The 19,982-nt window shown below is 41.7% G+C and overlaps 1 protein-coding gene across 3 annotated transcripts in view; it reads left to right on the top strand.

Annotated features, from left to right (window-relative positions):
• The window catches only part of TBC1D22A (TBC1 domain family member 22A), a 441,404-nt gene that overhangs the window by 41,259 nt on the left and 380,163 nt on the right, over positions 1-19,982 (top strand). The window lies entirely within an intron of this gene.

Genomic DNA, 19,982 nt, shown 5'->3' with positions numbered 1-19,982 from the left:
TTAGCCCCAATGTTGTGTTTTTCTTTGGGGATGCTGGAGGGTCAGCCCCATCAGGATAGTATGGTGAGGAGACCCAGAGGTTCATTGTACAAACTTCATGAGTAGAACAGCAGTACTGTAGAGTACAAATCAGTACTTGAATTTTTAAAAAGTTGTCCCAACTATGACATTTCCTCCACATACTTCTGGCACTGTTTTGGTATTGGACCAGATTCTACAGAAACTTAAAACTCTGGTAATTGTCTTGCTGTTGCTGTATCTGGGTATTTCAGTATGTGAATAATACAGGTTTGTTTTTTTTTATTTTAATACAAAAATAATGTGCATATAGTTGTCACCGTTCAAACCCATGCACATCCTGCACAATGATATCTAACAAATAATTGTTACTTCCTCGGTATGCTAATAACGCAGTCTGGCATTTGTTAATAGATTGTGAGAACCAAAGGTTAATTAGGAAGAGCTGATTAGGGTTTTAGGTTGATTGACAGGTACTCACGTAGATCTACAAAACTTCTAGATTTACAGTGTTTTTTCTTGAAGGATACGTGCTGTCTGTCAGCTTTGTGGAAGTTGTTATACAATAGAAAAATCACAAAGGCATTTCATCAAAGCTAAGCTATTATTAATTGTCTTGCTTTTATCCTTTGTTTAGTACTACTATCAAATCGAGAGGTAGGCATGTTATTGGATTAATCCAACAAAGAAGTCAGCCCTTGTAAGAAAGGGTGTAAGGAAGCAACTGTTGAATAGGTCCTCCTTGGATTTCAACTCTGAGGTGGCTACCCCCTGCTCCAACACATGCTGTAAAAAAAAGCTCTGGTTTTTTTGGCAAGTCTTGTTTAGCAGTTTACAGCTGATAGCTTCAGGTTTCTTAGCACTCTTGCATACAGAACACATTCGGAGACTTTATTTAGTGCTGTTTAAACCTGAAGAACTTTCTTTCTGGAGTCTTCACAGTTTGAACTTTCTGTTTACCAAAACACACATCTTTTCATCCAACTATACTTAAAAACCTTGCTATTAAAGAAAAAATAAAAGACCAAAAGTAGAAAATGAAAGGAGTAAGGTGAGAAATGTAGAGTAGCAAGGCATTCGTAAACTCTGTAGGTTTCATCGTTTTCTGTACTCTTATGGAACAGGAACTTTTTGTTAAGGAACCAAAGAGGGGAGGAGGAAGGGGGCGGGGGAGAGTGAGTGTGTGTTTCCCCGCCAACTCTAGGGAGAGATTAGTGAAAGACCAGCATAGCCTGTTTGATATCCTTACTTTCTCTCTCTGAGGTGATTAATCCAGGGATTCTGGAATGTCATTCTTTCCTCACATGGCTTGTTGACCCGATTTGATTTAGGTCCTCCTTAGCTAGCATCAAAGTGCAAAAAGCCTCGCATAAACAATTAAATGAAATTATTTGGTGTTACCATACCACAGACAGTAAGGCAGCTGCCTCCAAAAATATGAAAAAGAAAAAGAAAAAAGGAACTACTTCTGATGAAAATGGCACAAAGGGATGATTTGTGTTCTTATATCCACTAATAAAAGTCCTAATGTTTTCAAAAGCACCTAAAAGGGTTAGGTGTCTAAATCCTGCTGAGATTCAGTTGGAATCGGACACTTAACCACATTTCTGTCTTTGAAAAATTTTCCCTTAAAGACGTCATCCTTTTGGTGCTGCTCTTTACATTTCTTCAGCATTAAAATTTAAACCACTGCAGCATGGTGTGTCTGAACTGTATTAATTTCAAATATTAAAAGGTCTCTGATGGCTCTTGATAATGATAGTCAGGGCTGATGGACTTTGTATTCATGGGCAAACATTAATGGTTCAGTAGCATCTGAAGACACATCCCTGTCTGTTCTAGGATTCTTTGTACAGTACTATTTCTTTCCACTACATCCTTAATTCTTCATGGTTGAAACACTCCGATAAGACGTGAATCAGCTGATATTCTTGCTGATGTAGGGTCATATTACTTGGACTTAGGTTGACTTAGCAGACATGCTCTACAGGTTGAACCTGTTGTTTAGCTATAATTTAACCCAAATGTCTTCTTAAAAACCCAGTAAATAGTAAAAGTGTTGGTAATGCAGCTAGACAATTATGACCTCCCGTGGTCAGGCAAATTCTGTCATTTGGCACCAGTTGGCCTGAATGTGCCAGATTAGAGAGGTTCTTAAGGGCTTGTTTATGCTACCACTTTAACAGTATAAATTATGCAACATGCATGTATAAGAAAACAATTATCCCCACCTTCCCCTCACAACCTACTTTATGCTGATCTAAATGCTCACAAGGATCTTGCTATGTTAGCTTGTGGAGGAGGTTTTGTTATGTTGATGGGAGTGCTCTCACCTGTCACAATAGAGCAGCTCCAGGAGCATTTTTACAACAGTGAAGCTTTATTGGTACAGTTGTTCCACTGTAAACTTGCTGTGTAGCCATGGCCTACATTTGAAGACATTTGCTTTTTGGTTAAATGTTGTGATTGTGTATAACGCTCGTTTTTTGTATGCGTGTATGAAATCTTAGTTATGCCTTCATTTACAGGGAACAACTACATTCAGTTTCAACCCCTTTTTTTGAGACTTATTGTTCCATTGGTACTTTTGATTTATGACACGTTTCTGAGATCCTATCTGTTCTTCTTAATGAACGTAATTTTAGGAATTTTTTTTTTTAAAAAGAGATCTGAACAGAGAGCAACTTACGATTCTGAGGATTTCTTATATGTTTAGCCTTTTGCCAGATAAGAGATGTGATCACATCTATCTGGCATTAGCAGTAAGCTATTTAAAACCAAAAATCATTAACTAAATTGAATGCAGAAATCCTATAATTACATCAAACAGTATAAATATTGTGATCTTAAAACAATTGCAGGCTAAAGGATATGTTTTGACAACTAATATTCTTCAGAGTATTCTAGTTTACAGAATACTGCACTGATATTACATATTCTTCAGTAATATAGAGATAAAAGTGCTCTGCACACACATTTGGCATGTTTACACAGCTTTTGCTGCTAGATGCTTTCCAATTCATCCTGTTGATAACCATGTTGATGTGTGAGCATTGGGAGTAACTTTCTTCTTGCTGCATTGTCTTATTTTGAAAATAGTTGACAGGATCCTCGTGCGGTGTTATGGAAACAGTGATAATTGAACTAGAAAAGATGTCCTTTCTTCAAGGTAAATGCATTGGTGTGGCAGGAATTGCAAGCGGTCATGAACAGGGAATAATAGTTTGAAGCTTCACCTGCATTCAAGCTCTGCTTGTTTCAGACTAGGGGGGATGAGGAGTAGTGATTCAGTGCAAAGGCTGGCATTGGTTAATTGATACACCATGCCCCTGGCCACTTCCAGCCTGCCCCCACCCTTCTTTGTCAGTACCCCTATGCTGAAATGGAAGTAGGTGGCACTGTTTCCACCAAGCCCTCTGTAGGGGAGCATCTTTGCTGGCGCTTTCACCTGGAGTCTGTCCGTTGTGCATCCCTTACACAATGCATAATGAACTAGTTGTACGGGTTGCACCTCTAAAAACTGGCGTTCTCTGGTCCGGCAACATCCTTTTTGCAGCAGGGCGAAGGCTGTTCCTGGTCTAGGAGGCTGGTCAGGAGGCACCCAAGCTGGCCTCCCTGCAGCCCTGCAGGGGGTAGTAGGGCCGGGGTGCCAGCAACACCCTGCACAATGGGGGTGAGGAAGGTGGGGCACTACAGTCTCCTGGCTGCCCTGTCGTCCTCTAGCTGCCTTGCGTGGAGCCAGGGGAGGGGTGTTGCCAGGTATCAGCTTCTTTGTGGGGGAGGGGTGCAGAAGACAGGGTGCCTGCTGCAGCAAGCTGGCGGAGGTGGGTGGGTAGGTGGGTGGTGGTGTGACTGGGGACCAGGGTGCATTCACGTTTCCTAGTCTGGCAAAATTCCTTGTCTGGGACCACTGAGGTTCCGAGGTACAACCTGTATTGTAAAATCTAGGCCTGGGATAGCTTTGGAACCCTGTGGAATTATCTGTACAACATGATTACCTCTATACAGGGCACTAGTATGTTTGTAGCTTACAAGGTATATTATATATGCAGAGCAGCAGATACAAGATGGACTTGACCCTTGCATTAAATACACCAAACAATATTCTGTTAAAAAAGTGCCCTGTCACTTTCCTATTTTCCTCTTGATAAAATTTAGCTTTACTTTTTTCTTGCATTTTTGTGTAAAGAAGCCAGAAATATTAACCTACAACTTCTTACTATTTCAATTATCAGAGAAAACAAAAAGGTTCAGTATGATGCCATATAACAGTAACCTCTTAATTAAATCTTGTATACTATTGGCTGCAAAATCAATGATATTGAGAAAGCAGTGTGTAATTAGACCCTTTTGAAGTGTTCCTTTAAGATTGACTGTGAATCAGATGTTCTTTTTCAGAGAAGGGGAGTAGTTGTAAATGGAAAACACTTCATTAGATTTTGTTTACTTGCAGCAGACTTGAAAGTGTGTAGTCAAAGGTGAATGAGTAGTTTGTTCTCTCTCCACTTAAATGCTTTGTACGCTCTGTTTTTTAGTTTTAATCTTTATCCTTTTGCCACTTAAAATGGGAAGCACCTTGTTGAGTCTCTTTATTTTGCACTTGATGTGTTCTCCACATTTTGTTGTTAAAATTTCAGATTTATTATATAAATAGTGCAGAGTAAAGACTAGTGTCTTGGCTTTGTTTGAAAGAAATTTTGGCTTAGTATAAGTGACTGACTTATTTCTGTACTTGTTTCCATCACGTTTTAAGATCTTTCTGAATTACCTTTTAACTAACATGTTTTATATTGCAGCATTTCCCTTGGGCCGAAGAGTGGAGGGAGAAGCCATAGGGAGGAAAGGTGGATTTTAGTTGGAATATTCCATGTGTGCACATGCATAGAGGAGGGCAGGGCAACTCAACAGAAGGGTTCAGAAACATCCAGAGAAGGAAGTTACTAGACACTGTCAGTAGCTGCTTCTCAAGCTGAATAGGAAATTTTCATTGTAGGCAATGTGTTTTTGCAGATTCTATGTGTAGTCATACTTGGAGAACTGAGTCAGTCAGTGCAGAGAAGGAAGACTATAAATTTAGGAATTAGACAGTCCTGTGGACTGAAGACCAAGGGCATGTCTGCACTTGCAAGTTTTGACACCAAAAACCCCCTTTTTGATGGTAAAGCCCCAATAACATTCATACTGCTATGTGTCAAAAATATGGAAAAAGACCCAGTTTTGGTAACAAATCTTCCACCTCCAGGAGGAACCTCCCTTTACTGTCAGTCATGCAGTGTATACCACAGGAGGCTTTGTTTAGGCTTTTTTGAACTCCAGGATGTTTCCCACAGTGTCCAATTAGCCTCTCTTGGCAGTGCTTTGATCTCCGTTGCTCTGCAGCTACATAAACCAAAACATACCTCTTCCAAGAAATCCATTTTCTGGCTGAGCACGGAGTTCTCTCATGGCATTTTCTCAGGTGATCAGGGTGGGCTGTCGCTTCAAACTTCTTCTGCTGGGAGCACCATGGAGCTTTTGTATCTTACCAGTATATGGGGAGAGGAGTCAATGCAACCACAGTTGTGAGTGATCAGTAGGAACTATGGCCCATATGGCCATGTTTCTCAACTTCTGTTTTCATAAAGAACTGGATGCAATCCTGGGTGGGGAGCCCATGTCCACAGCGAAAGAACCCTGTGGATATTTCTAAAGGCATTCAGTCCGTAGACAGAATACTTAACCCAGGGAATGAAGTTCTAGATGAAGTAGTAGAGTTAGGCAAGGTTGTTGGGCTCACAGCAGGGTTGCCTCGTGTGGCAGACATCCAGGAATGGTTCTCAAGTCCCAAAGGTAATGTGCAAACACAACAAGAAGTCCTGTGACACCTTATAGACTAACAGATTTATTGGAGCATAAATTTTCAAAGACCCACTTTGTCAGATGCATGTGTATGTTAATGTGGAGTCTCAGCAGCAGCTGGACATGTGAACTCCAGAAAGGGAAGAAGATGCAGGGTAAGTGCCTTTGGTGCAGTGGGGGGCTGGGGAGAGTCATAGAAATGGAGGATGGCTGTGTTTCTCTGAGCTGGCTTAGTTCTGCATGGCAAGATGTTAAGTCCAAGCAGGGTGTTAATGCATACAGAAATGTCAGTTGAATGCTGCAAGGAGCTGCTCTGGGAGCTTTTCCTGAGGTACTTATTAGTTTTCTCCCAAAGACTACATGTCATTTCCCCACCCGCATAGTAAGACACTCTCTCAAACCATGCTTCAGTTTGTGCTGCCAATATCAAGGCATCCACAAGCAGAGCCTGGTTTTGCTTGCTTACACTTAAGAGTGAGAGATCGGCAAGAATGATGGCAGCCTGTGCACAAATGGAGCATCATTAGAGTTATTTCCATGCCAAAGTGCTGCGCAAGCCAGGACTTTACATTCTTATGCCACAATACACATCCCTTATTCCCCCTACCCCTAAACACACCACCATCAGAATGCCTGCAGAGATGCGTGCATGCTTCAAAGGTAATAAGAAAAGTGGCAGCTTATGTTCATAACAGTGCTTGTCAGTGAAATGCATCAACCTTCATGAGGAATGTTATGTTCCTTCTTTTGCTCCATTTAACTTGCAGAGGAGATGTTGACAAATGAGACTGTGGTAACTCTGGAGGAAACCCAGTGGGAGCAGAGAAGACATGATCAAGGACATTTGGCAACCTTCATCAATCCCAATGCAGAAAAAGGTGGAGAGGCTCTTCAAGGAGATAGAAGGGATGCCACTGATCACACGATAAATGTCATGGAAGATCAAACAGATTTGCTGATGTGTCTAATCAATATGCAGCGTGAAGAGAACGGCCACAGGCCTCTCCAGCAGCACCTACAGAATTCTTTTTGTTTAGTAACCCATCTTCCATGCCCACACGCTCTTCTTTTACTGTCACAGAATGCTCATTTTCCACCACACTTCATAGCTGTGACTATGACAGCTGGACATACAGTTGCGAGGTTTTCTCCTAATCCTAACCCTCTCTTACCAGCAGACATTCATGCTAGGAGTGTGACCGTGATTTGCAGTGATCAATAAGGCAAAACTTTTGAAGAATACAGTGACTTTATTTTCTGTTCACAACCTATACCACTCTATTCTGGCACCAGTAGATGCGTGTCACATTCCTTGCTTTCACTGGAATGTGTACTCAGGATGAGTAGTGGGATCCATCAGGGAAGCAACCCACAAAGAGACACATTTCAGCACCCTTTGTTGTCCGAGTGGTTCCTGAGAGCCTCCCTGATGTTGATAGTTGACTTACGGGCTCCTGTGACTGATAGCTCTTGTGTCTGGCTTCTCAAACGGTGCACGCAAGCACTGTGCTTCAATGCTCCATCCATGAACAAACACTTCACCTAACATGGAGGCGTGATCACCCATAAGGTCTAGCCAAAGAGACTTCTCAGTTGAACACCCGCAGCATCGGTTTAGGATGTTGTTGAACTGCTGTCCAGGTGCCCCGTATAAGGCTTAATGAGCCACGGTTGGAAAGGGTAAGCTGTCACCCAGGGTCACTATAATTTTGGGTCTGGAAAGAAAGTACCCACCTGCAGCTCTCCGTAGAGACCAATGTTCGTGAAGATGTGTCCATCATGCATTTTTCCAGACTACCCCACAATTATTTCTGTGAAACACCCACAGTGATCCACAACCACCAGAAGCATCTTGGAGAAGAATTCCTTCTGGATGATGTGCTCTGTGGCAAGGTGGGCTGGTACTACGCTTGGAATATATGTACCTTCAGTTGCCCCATCACAGTTTGGAGAGCCCATCTCTGCAAAGCCAGCCATTATGTTTTTCTCATTTCCTAGTGTCAGTCGTACACAGCAAAATATTGTTTATTGCCCTGAATACTTGCAGAAGTGCAGCTCTGATGGTAGACTTCCCCACAGTAAACTGATTTGCAACTGAACAGTAGTAATCGGGAGTCGCGAGGTTCCACACAGCAATTGCTACATGCTTCTTTACCAAGAGGGCAGCTGTCATTTGGGTGTGTTGCACCACAGTTCAGCTTATAATTCCAGGAAGATTGCTTCACACATCCTAAAGTTCTGTAGCCACTGGTCTTCACACAACATCTGCATGACAATGTGATCCCACCACTCTGTGATGGTTGCTTAGCCCAAAAACAATGGTTTACCCTGAACAGTTGCTCTGTGACAGCCAAATCCAGTGCCAGATTGCTTTTGTCCATGTCACTCACAGTGTCATTTGCCTCCAAATTTTCTTTCTCTGACCATAACTTAAACAGTAATTTTGCTGCAGTGCACTAAACACAGCGTAGGAGAGAGGTGTGGGATCCATTATTTCTCACAGCAGATGCTGGTGTGTACAGCAAGGACTAGTTTAATAAATAGTGAGAAAGTGAGCTGGAAGCCCCTGGAGGACTGGAAGACAAAGAGGTGCCTGTTGGCATGTTTTCCACACTCCCAAGATGCCCTATGGTCTGTTCCACATTTCCACAGTGCCTACTGACTGAAGGTGATGCATAGCCATAGTGTCAAAGAGGTGTTCCTGTCAGGAAGGGAGCTAAAATTGTGGCTTTCGTATGTCAACAGAGCGTGACAATGTAAACATGATTTGATGTCTTTCCTTTTGGCAACCTCTGCATGTTGACATTACTTTTGTTGCCAAAGCATTGGAATGTAGACATGCCCCAAGAAACATGTCTGCTCTAAGGACTTGATCCCAATACTTGTACCACATTGGATGTAGGGTAAAGATTTTCATTTGAGCAGCAATTGAGAGGCACTTTCAATTATTAGCCCAAGGGCTGGAATGCTGCTAGCTATGTAAAACCCCATACTTGTTTGTTTGCTTGACAGGCAGGTGAAGTGTTTCACAGAATTGAAATGCTAACATTCGTCTCAAGCTCTGATGAGTGGAGGTGACACATGCTGCGTATTATGTTTACACTGTAAAAACTTCAAAGTCCTCTGCAAGAGATGATCACATGGGAATGTGTTAATGTATGTGCTAAAGTATAGAAGTGTAGATGTTTGGCTGGAATCTTTTATATCTGTGAATATATGACTGCAACAAGTTGGGGACTTCTGCATGAGAAACACAGTAGATTTGTTGTCCAATAGCTTTTGTTTACAATTTATTCAGAGTATTCCAAATACCATTTATAATGTGTCATGTGGTGGTGTTTGTTTTTGTTTTTGTTTTTTTGTTTTTTTTTTCCTTGCATTAAATCATTTTACTAAGAATGCGTGTACTTTGTCTGCAAATGACTGGGAACTATTAACACCTGTTTGCCGTGCTTTTGCCTCGTGACCCTGAAAATAAACTGTTTAATGCTTTATGAAAAGACAGAATTCTGGCTAATTCCTCTGCAGAGAGTAGTACATATTACCTCAGCAATGTAGACAGTTCTTTACAAAAAAAAAACAAAACAAAACGTGGGGGGAAGGCAGAAAGGGCTGGCCTTTCAGACTGGCAGTCTGTTAGTGCATTCCACCTTTTGAGGGATCTCTAAATATTAAGGCTCCTGGCTTTCCTTGGAAGGTCCCTTTCCTGCCAGGTGGAACATTAGAAATCTTTTAAATGTGATAATTTTCATATTGACATTCAGGAATCAGAGGCTGTTTCAGTTTCTTCCCCTCTCTATAATTACCAAGGGTTGACTGGTCCCCCCTGGGCTTGCAGTGGGGATGGCTGCCTGCCTGGGGAACTGGACAGGCTGGGGCTTCTTGCCCTGGGGCTGCTGGCAGCTGGCCGCCCTTCAAGCCTGCCCCGGGGAGCCAGCCCCAGGGAAGCTGGCAGCTGCCCTGGGGCCAGATGGGGCTGCACTCCCTGCCTGGGGTGCCTGGGTTCCCTGTCCCATGCTGGAGGTAGCTGCCTATTGAGTCGTCACCCTGCCTCAGGCAGCCAGCTAGGGAGCTGGCCCTGGAGCAGTCAGCGGCTCCCTGTCCGCCATCCACCCACCTTGCAAAAAGGGCTTAGCAGCTGGCAGCCTGCCCTTCTGCCCCATGTCCTTTCCTCTTCCCTGATTGTCCAGCATATTCAATTATCTGAACATGGGTTGGTCCTGAATAAGTTGGATAACGGGGGGTTTACCTGTAGCTGCATAATTAAAACCTCTTGGTGGCAGTAGAACCATTGTTAGGGAGTGGTCTACAGTAGACCCAGCTACATTGATCAGGGCATAAGCACCGGTGCTGTGGGTGCTCTGGGACTGGAGCATCTATGTGGGAAAAATAGTGGATTCTCAGCCCACACTGTCAGCCCTCATCCCCAGTGTCTCCTGAGGTAGATCAGCTGATCGCCTGTGTGCAGGAGGTGTTGGAAAGGATGCAGGAGAAGGGTTGGTGAAGATGCATGCTTCATGTGGAAGTGCAGAAAGAGGCAGGATGGAAGGGACAGAGTTGAGGTTGGTGCCTGAGTTGGAGTTGGGGGGGCAGGAAGAGGTAGAGTGGAGGCGTAGAGGAAAGGGTGAGGTGAGGAGCAGGGTCTGTGCAGAGTAGGGGGTCAGACGCTTCTTGGGATTTCAGTAAATCAGTGCCTATGCTCAGGGGTGGGAACATTCCACGGTAAAGTGACTTTAGTCCCCATATATACAGCACTAATTTGACAGAAAAATTATTCTGTTAATTTAGCCGCCACTTCTTTGAGGAGGTGTCTTACCTGTGTTTCTGGGGGAACCCCTCCTATTGTTGTATGTATTGTCTACAGTGAAGTTCTACAGTTGCAAATGTTCAACTGTGGCATTTAAAGTGAAGACAAGCTATAGCTCTGGCTAAAGGTGGTGAAGCAGTGTTGCTTATTGCACCAGATGTGTTCCAGTACAAGTTTGGATGAGAGGTCCTTCTGTGGTCTTTGACGAGTGACTTAAATTAAGAATATTGGGTGAAATTTTGGCCTTCATGAGCTTGGCAAAACTACCTCTTGCTCCATCTTGTATGATTTAATTTATTTAAATATATTTTAGTTTACATAAAATGTCCAGTGTTCATGGAAATGCTGAGGTTTTATATGTACTGCGTATGTTTTTGGATAAAACTGTGGTTTGTGCAAAGGGGAATGTAAGCTATTGTGAAACAAAGTAGAAGGATGTCCTATAAGGTTGTAGTAAGTACTGAAAGCAGGAGGAGAAGATGCTATTCCTCAAAGAGGAGAGAGGAGCATAAAAACCAGAAGAGTATAAAAGAGGGAAGTCATGGAGTCGAAGGAAATGGATCACTTGGGGAAGGAGAAGAATGGCAAAGTAGAAGATGGTAAAAGCAGCACTGACCTTTTAGGCAAAACTTCTACTAGGAAATTAATTGTGGAGGTAAAGAAAATGTGGCTACTTCTGTTACATCAGTGATTGGGAACAGACCAATAAAGTTACATGAAACTCTGTAATTCACACAGCCCTCTGGGAGATAGTTACATTCTTATCTTTAAAACCCTCATTCAGTTGAACAGTTTCACCTCAAAAATTTAATTATGTGCACACCTGCTACAGATCTTGGTTGAGGAATTTCAGGGTAACCCAAAGATAGTTTCTCTCTTTTGCTCTAAGATAAAAATAAGTCAAACTTGTGGGTACACAGACCCTAGTTTACTGTTCAATGTACTGTACATGCTTATACAGTCTTATTGGAAAAACACTGTACAACTAAGTGCATTTTCTTCCATCATTTTGTCAGTGCAGTTGAGACCTCAGAGGTCAGATTTTAGAAACCATAGAAACTAAGGGATATTTTTTTTGCTTCCTTGCAACAATCTAAAAGCCTAACTAAAACCCAGTTTGTTTATATTTTGAAATAACTTTAGAAAAGTATAGCAGTGAACAGTTCTTGTGATCTTTATACATAAAAATGTGAAGTTTTACAATTAAAAAGGACACTATTCAAATGTTCCCTTTTGACATTACAAGTGTCTTTGACATGTTTGAAAAAAATCTATCTTTAAAAATGAAATTGAATACTGGAACATCAAATACTCTTTTTTTGGTCCTGGTTAAGTTTGGTCCGATAATTTGTGTTGGTATCCAATACTTGGGCTTGCCCATCACCCTAATATTTGGTGTCTCTTTAGGAACAAGTTTATAATGGAGTAATCTGTTTTGCCAAATCTAGCAACATTGAGGCTAGCTGCTGGGGTCTTATTTATCAACAGAATAGGCAGTAGTAATATGGTTGTACAGGCTTCTCTGCCAATGTGCTACCAAGTTCAGGAAGATCTTTTTTGCTAGGGATGTTCTTAGTTTAAAAAAAAAATATCATTTTGGTGCCTTCGGGTTTGTGTGAACTTGAAATGCTGAAGTTGCACACCCACTGTACTGTAGACTCTACCTATGCCAATGGGAAGGGTTCTCCCATTGGTGTAGATAATCTGCCTTCCTGAGAGGTGATAGCTAGGGCTGATGGCAGAATTTGGCCATCGAACTAGTGCTGTCTATATGGAGACTTAGGTTGGCTTAATAGCATCTTTCATGGGTGTGGATTTTTCATATTCCTCAGTGGTGTACAGTTAAACCAATCTTTTGTGTATATCAGGCGTAAGGGTTTTTTAAAGTGTGAGAGTATGGCTCTTGGTGTAATACTGGCTTTGTGTTGTCTGATTACGATGCAAAACATTTAAAGCAGCTTAATTTTGCTCAAGTTGCTTTAACTTACTTTGTTATACTGTACATACTATATTTGCTATTATAGTTTGTCTGAATAGTATGCATTTAGTATATTGTGGCAAAACATTAACATGAGTTCTTAATAAATGTTTTTATGCATCAGTTACAGATTGCAGGAAAAAGCTATTTCTTTAAACCAGAATGCTAATACACAAAAAAGATGGGGACAGGTAAACAATAAATAGCCCAAAATGGGGAATGGAGCAGCAGGAAGCACAGTTGGAGACCACTTTGTTTTTTGAAGCCTGAGAGCCTTCATTCGTCATCAAACTTAACTGTGCAGCTCACAGTTAGATTCCAGAAAACTATTTTTGCATCTGTAGTCCTCTTTAGTTAAGGGAGAATTTTGTTGCTTTTTCTGACCATAGACTATGCAAAATGAATATTTCTGAAGCAGTTCCTGTTGTCACACACTTACTCTGCTGTTATTCGTTCTGCTTGTGGAGCTGCCGTTTTGGCCTTGAGGCCTCCATAAAGGTGTGTGCTGGTACTATTCAGTTTTACTTTTCAGTGCTTGATTGCTCAAGTTTGTTTGACATCTAGTCTTGTATGTAATTGGATTCTCTCGCAGCTGGATATTGATATATCAAATTTATTACTTCACTGGTCCTTCGTTGTCAGTCTTATAATCTCTCAGTAGTTGCTGCACTTGGCATTCGCTCAAGACTTACAACATTGTTACAGCAGACCCCTCTTTTGTTTTCAGATGGCTTATAAATGAAGCTAAAGGTTCCTGCTGCTGTTAGAAAGTGTTACTAGTCCATCTCTAACTGCACATTTTAAAACCGTAATGTATAAGTTCATAATCTCTCACTTAGTTAAAAATCTTTTTTCTAAAAACACGATATAAGGCACAGTTCTATTTTTGACTTGAGGTTTAGGCAGGTGAAACCCCTGTATGTTAGTGCCTTAGGGTTGCCAACTTCCTACTCACATAAAACTGCACATGCCCTGCATTTGCATTATGGTGGCCACTTGCTGCATCAAAAAAGTGCATCTGCATCAAAAGTGCATCTTTGCATTATGGTGGCCACTTGCTGCATCAAAAGTGCTGCTTTTGAAAGGCAAAATAGCCATGTAGATGGGGTTCCTTTGAAAGGAAACCCCCCTTTCAAAAGCACCCTTCTTCCTGAAAAAAATTTGGACCATTCAGTGGATGGTGGCTTAAATTAAATCAGTGGTTCTCAAGTTATTTTTTCTTGTGGACCACTTGAAAAGCATCTCAGTGGACTTCCCAAATGTTCTTTGTGTTGTTAGCTAACTATTAATAAGTGCATTGGATAGAAGCACTACAGTCATGGGTCCCATGAGCTCATGGGAATAAGGGGACTTCGAAGTAGGCGGCATCCTTTCGAAAAGGAGGCCCGTCTGGACGCGCCGCGCGGCGGCAAGGTGCGTCAATTTCGAAGCGCGGCTGCCGCCCGCATGCTAATGAAGCGCTGAATATGCATTTCAGCGCTTCATTAGTAAACTTCGAAATGGCCATTTGCATGGCCATTTCGAAGTTTGGGGCACGTGTAGACACAGCCCTCATGTCCCAAATTCTCCCCACTCCCTCTTCTCACCCACCTACCTCCCATCTGTCTCCTATTGCCCCCAAGGCCACAACTTCGTCTAGCTTGTCCATCTTCTCTAGGATCCAGGCATCTAATTAGTGGAGCCATGCCTCGTTAAGTAATTAGGTGGGTGGCCCTTCATTCCCTTGCGTGTGACTGCCAAAACATGCACTTCAGAGGGAACCATCTGTGAAGCTCAAGTGGTCTGCAGACCACAGTTGGAGAGCCTCTGGAATAAGTGGCTAACGTGTGTGGGATTTGTGGTATTTCGCAGAAAATTCAGAATAGAGCCCAGAGGTGTAAGTTAAATTAGAGATTCAGTGATCCTAGAAATCTCAATGGTAAGACAATAGCTGAGCTAAACTTATCAAGGCATAGTGTTCAAAATGCCTTGGCATAAGTGAATCAGGAGTAACTGTAGACCTTAAGGTACAAGATAGACTGCTGTAATGAGTAAACTGCTGACAGGTAACCAAAAGATGCTAGTTTATGGTTTTAATTTAAAATGGCTCAAATTGCTATAAGCAGATGTCTGGCCATGAGAATGCAATGGTAACTAATGAACAAATATGCTAATAACTTTGAGACAAAAGGACTAGTAATCTATTCCAGGAGAAGGGCACTCCAACATGAGTAGGTCTGTGGAAATACCGATAAGGAAGAGGATCTGAAACTACATAGGCAGAGTCTGGGGTGTGTTAGAATAACACAAACTGTAAAAGTTATATCTGAGGCTGTGTGGCTTGAGAGGAGATGTAGCACATGAGGTATCATAATGAGAAAAATTACTAACATTTCATGTTTTGCAAAGGGTGGTGTGAATATTTGGATGCTCAGATGTGCATTGTAGACTATGAGCCTTGCTGAGGTTGGGATGTTTTTAGTATTGCTAACTGCATTAATACAATTAGTGCAAATCAATGCACATCAGAGTTCTCAATTAAACTAATTCTAAAAGCTGTTTCAGAGTCAGTCTTTAAAACTTGAGTATGGCTGGAGCTTTGTGGAAGTTACCAAATTCTTGGTGCTTTGAGTATTGGTAGCAAATAGGAAAAATCTTAACGTGGTGACCAGGGGGAAGAGTTATATAGAGCTTGTTGTAACATATGGCCTGAATCTACACTACAGTCCCCTTTCAAAAGGGGAGTGCAATTGAGGCAAATCAGAAGTGCCGATTTACATATCTCATGCTTCATTTGCATAATTGCATTTTGGAAAGAGACTTTCGAAAGACAAACAGCGGTGTAGACAGAGCTCTTTTCAAATAAAACCCCGTTTTTGAAAGCAGCCTTCTTCCTTTAAAAAAAATAAAAATAAAAAGATGCTTTCAAAAACGGGGTTTTATTTTGAAAGAACCCCATCTACACTGCTTTTGTTTCAGAAGACTTTTGAATATGTGATTATGCAAATGAAGCATGAGCTGTGTATATCAGTGCTTCATTTGCATTTCCGATTTTTGCCTCGTTCGCATTCCCCTTTTGAAAGGAGACTGTAGTGCAGACACAGCTATATAGTTTTAACTTAAAGATTTTCTGTTCAGTCATTACTTCAAGCCTGATCACGCCAAAAGAATCTTAATATAGTACTTTTTCTGAATGGTCTGATTTCCGCCCCCCCCCCCCCCCCAAACAAAATGACAGTAGACTTGCTGTTTGTACACTGGCTAGCTCTTTACTTATACAAGATGTTTTGGAAGCATTGGTAGAACTATACTTAAGTGACAAGTTTGTTTTCAGTAAGAATGAGTTTCCTTTTATAAACCTTCAATAACTTTCCTGTTGGTTTTCAGGCCTTTCAAACTTTAAAAGCTCTGTTTTTTCATGTAGAAGTTTTGTAATTCTATGCTCATAAAGTATAGTGGCGTACATTGAGCAAGTTCTCACTTCATGTGTTTTTCTGTGCCGAGGTCTTGGTGCAATATAACCTGTTATTCTGAATTTTAGAGTATATTGAGTTATGGCAATTACAGATACAGTACATTGGTAGCTCCACACTGACTGTGAAAGTTGAACTGCTGTTTCCATTAAATCTTCTTGTTAGCTCATATTTGTTTTAGTTGCTGTTAGACTTAACATATGGTACGTCAGTTCTCAAGTTGCAAGCACACTTGTTTTATCTGACTGTCACACCAGATTTCATGAACCTCGATTTTAGTTATTGTTACTTACTGTGGAGGCTTATTTTTCTGTTTCTGGATGCTTTTGTATAGACAAGGAGTTGGGATCAGGTTGCATATTATGGGTTTTCTGTGTGACTGTTTCCTGTTAACGTCTCTGTGCTTCAGGTTCTCTACAAATAAAATTGTGTTAGTGGTACTCAACCACACAGATTAACTTTCTTAACATACTCTGAAATCTTTGAATGTAAGTGCAAACATTATCTTAATATTTTTTGCTATTATTCTGTTGCTTTCTGATCACCGAATATAAAATGTCGTGCTTTACATAGAACACACAAATCATTGCAAATGTCCTGACTTTTTTGGGTACTGCTGCATAGAAGTTTGTAAATGTGAATAGAGTGGGGTTATTGTATAATGGGGCAACACTATCAAATTGACAAAATGCTCAGTTTTTAAAATATCTTATTTACGTGGTTTCTTTTAAGCGACGTTGGAAGGTTGAGTTAATACTCATTTATGAACTCTCCTTCTGTTCCTGAATATTTTAGTTTATAGGGTGTGTGGAAATGGAACTCACCTTCTCAGGATCTTTAAATATTGTCTCTCTCAAAGTTTATGAATGTAAATTGGTTATTTAACTAATTTTAAATAACATTTCGTTAACTGTAGTAGAAAGTCTCTCTCTCTTTTTTTTTAAAGAAATTGGATAAGAAATAGTCAGCTCATTCATATGTATCTATTTTGGTCTTAATTTAAAAAAAAATCAGTCATGTATCAGAGAATATTTAAAAATGACTTAAGGATTAATTTGCAAGGCTTCTTGGAAGCGGAATACAAGAAAGAAATAGAGTTACAACAGTGACACAGCTATGTTCTAGTATGGCAGCAACACTAGCTGGTGGTGACAGAAACCTTGTGATTTAACAATAGACAAGAGTATGTTGTAAGCAAGCACATCAGTGAGTAGACATTTGCAATGTCTCCCTACGATTCCCAGTCCTCTAATAATTTTGCATCTGTTTTAGGGTTCTCTTAGGGTGGTTTGGTGGCGTGGAAGTTTTCAAACATGGAGACTGAAAATCCTGATTTCTGTTATGTAGTGCAGGGGTGAGCAAACTGGAGGGCAGGCACCCTCGGGGCGGGGAGGGGCCAGGAATTTCATAAGATGGGGTGCAGCAGAGTTGGTTGTTAGGTGCAGGCTCATCCATCATGAAAATATTGAAATACATTACTGTTTTTATGTATTTGTATTCACATTTATACACTGATTTACAAAGTTTTTACATTCTATGTACTTATTTTCTTACTTGTGCCGAAAGGGTTTTTTTGGTATGAACATAACAGAAATTTCCATTGGTTTGGATTATATTAGGCAGGGTGGGGGGTGCGATGGGAAACTCTGCTAATTGCGGGGACAAAAAGCATGGCCTGATGTAAAAGTTTGCTCACCCCTGATGAAGTGTATACATAAATAGATCTAATCAGTAGGCCATAATGTAGTATTATCATCCTCACTTTCTGTCGAGTCGTCGTCATCATCAATAACCATGGGCTCAGCGCCCATTGGTGTCTGATGCCTCTCTCGCTATTTCCTTCCACTTTCCCCTGTCCAGTGCAGTTTTCTCTAGACTAGCTTTGCACCAGGGTTCTCCAAAGCATGCAAGGACTTTGGGCTTACCATCAGCCTAAAGAAGACGAACGTACTCGGTCAGGATGTTGCTGAATCCCCATCAATCAGCATTGACACCTATACGTTAGAGGTCGTCCACGAGTTCGTTTACCTAGGGTCCACCATCACTGACACCCTGTCGTTGGACACTGAGCTAAATAGGAGGATCGGAAAAGCGGACACAACTCTGTCCAGACTCAGCAAGAGAGTGTGGAATAACAACAAGCTGTACACTCAGGCTGTGTCTACACGTGCCCCAAACTTCGAAATGGCCATGCAAATGGCCATTTCGAAGTTTACTAATGAAGCGCTGAAATGCATATTCAGCGCTTCATTAGCATGCGGGCGGCAGCGGCGCTTCGAAATTGACGAGCCTTGCAGCCGCGCGGCGCGTCCAGACGGGGCTCCTTTTCGAAAGGACGCCACCTTCTTCGAAGTCCCCTTATTCCCATGAACTCATGGGAATAAGGGGACTTCGAAGTAGGCGGGGCCCTTTTGAAAAGGAGCCCCGTCTGGACGCGCCGCGCGGCGGCAAGGCTCGTCAATTTCGAAGCGCCGCTGCCGCCCGCATGCTAATGAAGCGCTGAATATGCATTTCAGCGCTTCATTAGTAAACTTCGAAATGGCCATTTGCATGGCCATTTCGAAGTTTGGGGCACGTGTAGACGTAGCCTCACACCAAAATGCAAGTCTACAGAGCCTGCATCCTCAGCACCCTCCTTTATGGCAGCGAGACTTGGACCCTGTATGCCTGCCAGGAAAAGAGGCTGAACGTCTTCCACTTGCGCTGCCTCAGGCACATCCTTGGAATATCATGGAAGGACAGAGTGACCAACACTGCCGTCCTCGAGCAAGCTGGAATCCCAACCGTGCACACCCTCCTCAGGCAGCGTCGACTCCGCTGGCTTGGCCACGTCCACAGGATGAATGATGGAAGGATTCCAAAGACATCCTGTATGGTGAGCTAGCCTCTGGCAAAAGACCTCCCGGACGCCCCCAGTTGCGTTACAAAGGTGTCTGCAAGAGAGACCTTAGAGAGGTAGACATTGAGCTGGACAACTGGGAAGATCTAGCAGACAACCGCAACAGATGGAGGCAGGGGTTACACAAGGGCCTTCAGAAGGGCGAGTTGAAGATCAGACAGCTAGCAGAGGAGAAGCGAGCGCACAGAAGGCACACTAAGGACTTGTCAGACACCCACTACATCTGCAAGAGATGCAGCAAGGACTGTCACTCTCGTGTGGGTCTTTATAGTCACAATAGACGCTGTAAATGAAGTCCTCAATTGAAACTTTAAAGGGCGTGATCCATAGTCTATGCAGCCTGAAGGATGCCTACTAATACATCATCTATCCGTTCTCTGTGGGGTCTGCCTCTCCTATTTGAGTGAGAAGCAATAAAGAGACTGACTTCTACATAATTCCAAAATTTTAGGTTCCTGAGCAAGCATTGTTAGATACCTCTTGTAATGAAATATTTTTCATACCTTTTATTTTCACAACTTTTCTTGCATTATGTAAGGTCAGAATTTGTACAACAAAATAAAGCAAGTGCTCATGGTTGGGTAGATGTTCAGTGGCTTTTGAGTGGATTCTGTTTGGTTTGGTTAGATATGCTACGTTGGATATGATGTACTGAAAACAGTTTTCAAGTTAACCTATATATAAACTTCTACAGGATGACTGGAAATGGAAATAGCGTTTTTTAAAATTTAAGATTAACTTCCACAGAGAACATTACACACTGCTGTTTGGGTTACATCGATATACGTGATGCCTACAGCAAGGCTCTCTTTTGCACATGTTAATATACAGCATATATGGTAAGAAGTAACAGTACGTAAACATGCCAGTAAAGTACCTTATCATACCAAATTTCTATTTTTTCTAGGCATTTGTATGTATTTTCCATTATGTAGGACCTTCTAATTCCTCAAAAATATTGTATACATCTGATTTATTTGTACTTTGATT

The sequence above is a fragment of the Carettochelys insculpta genome, chromosome 1 (genome assembly GCF_033958435.1).
Source record: "Carettochelys insculpta isolate YL-2023 chromosome 1, ASM3395843v1, whole genome shotgun sequence".
Taxonomy (NCBI): domain Eukaryota; kingdom Metazoa; phylum Chordata; order Testudines; family Carettochelyidae; genus Carettochelys; species Carettochelys insculpta.
The sequence above is the reverse complement of the archived record's forward strand: the minus strand, read 5'-3'. Positions and strand labels throughout refer to the sequence as shown.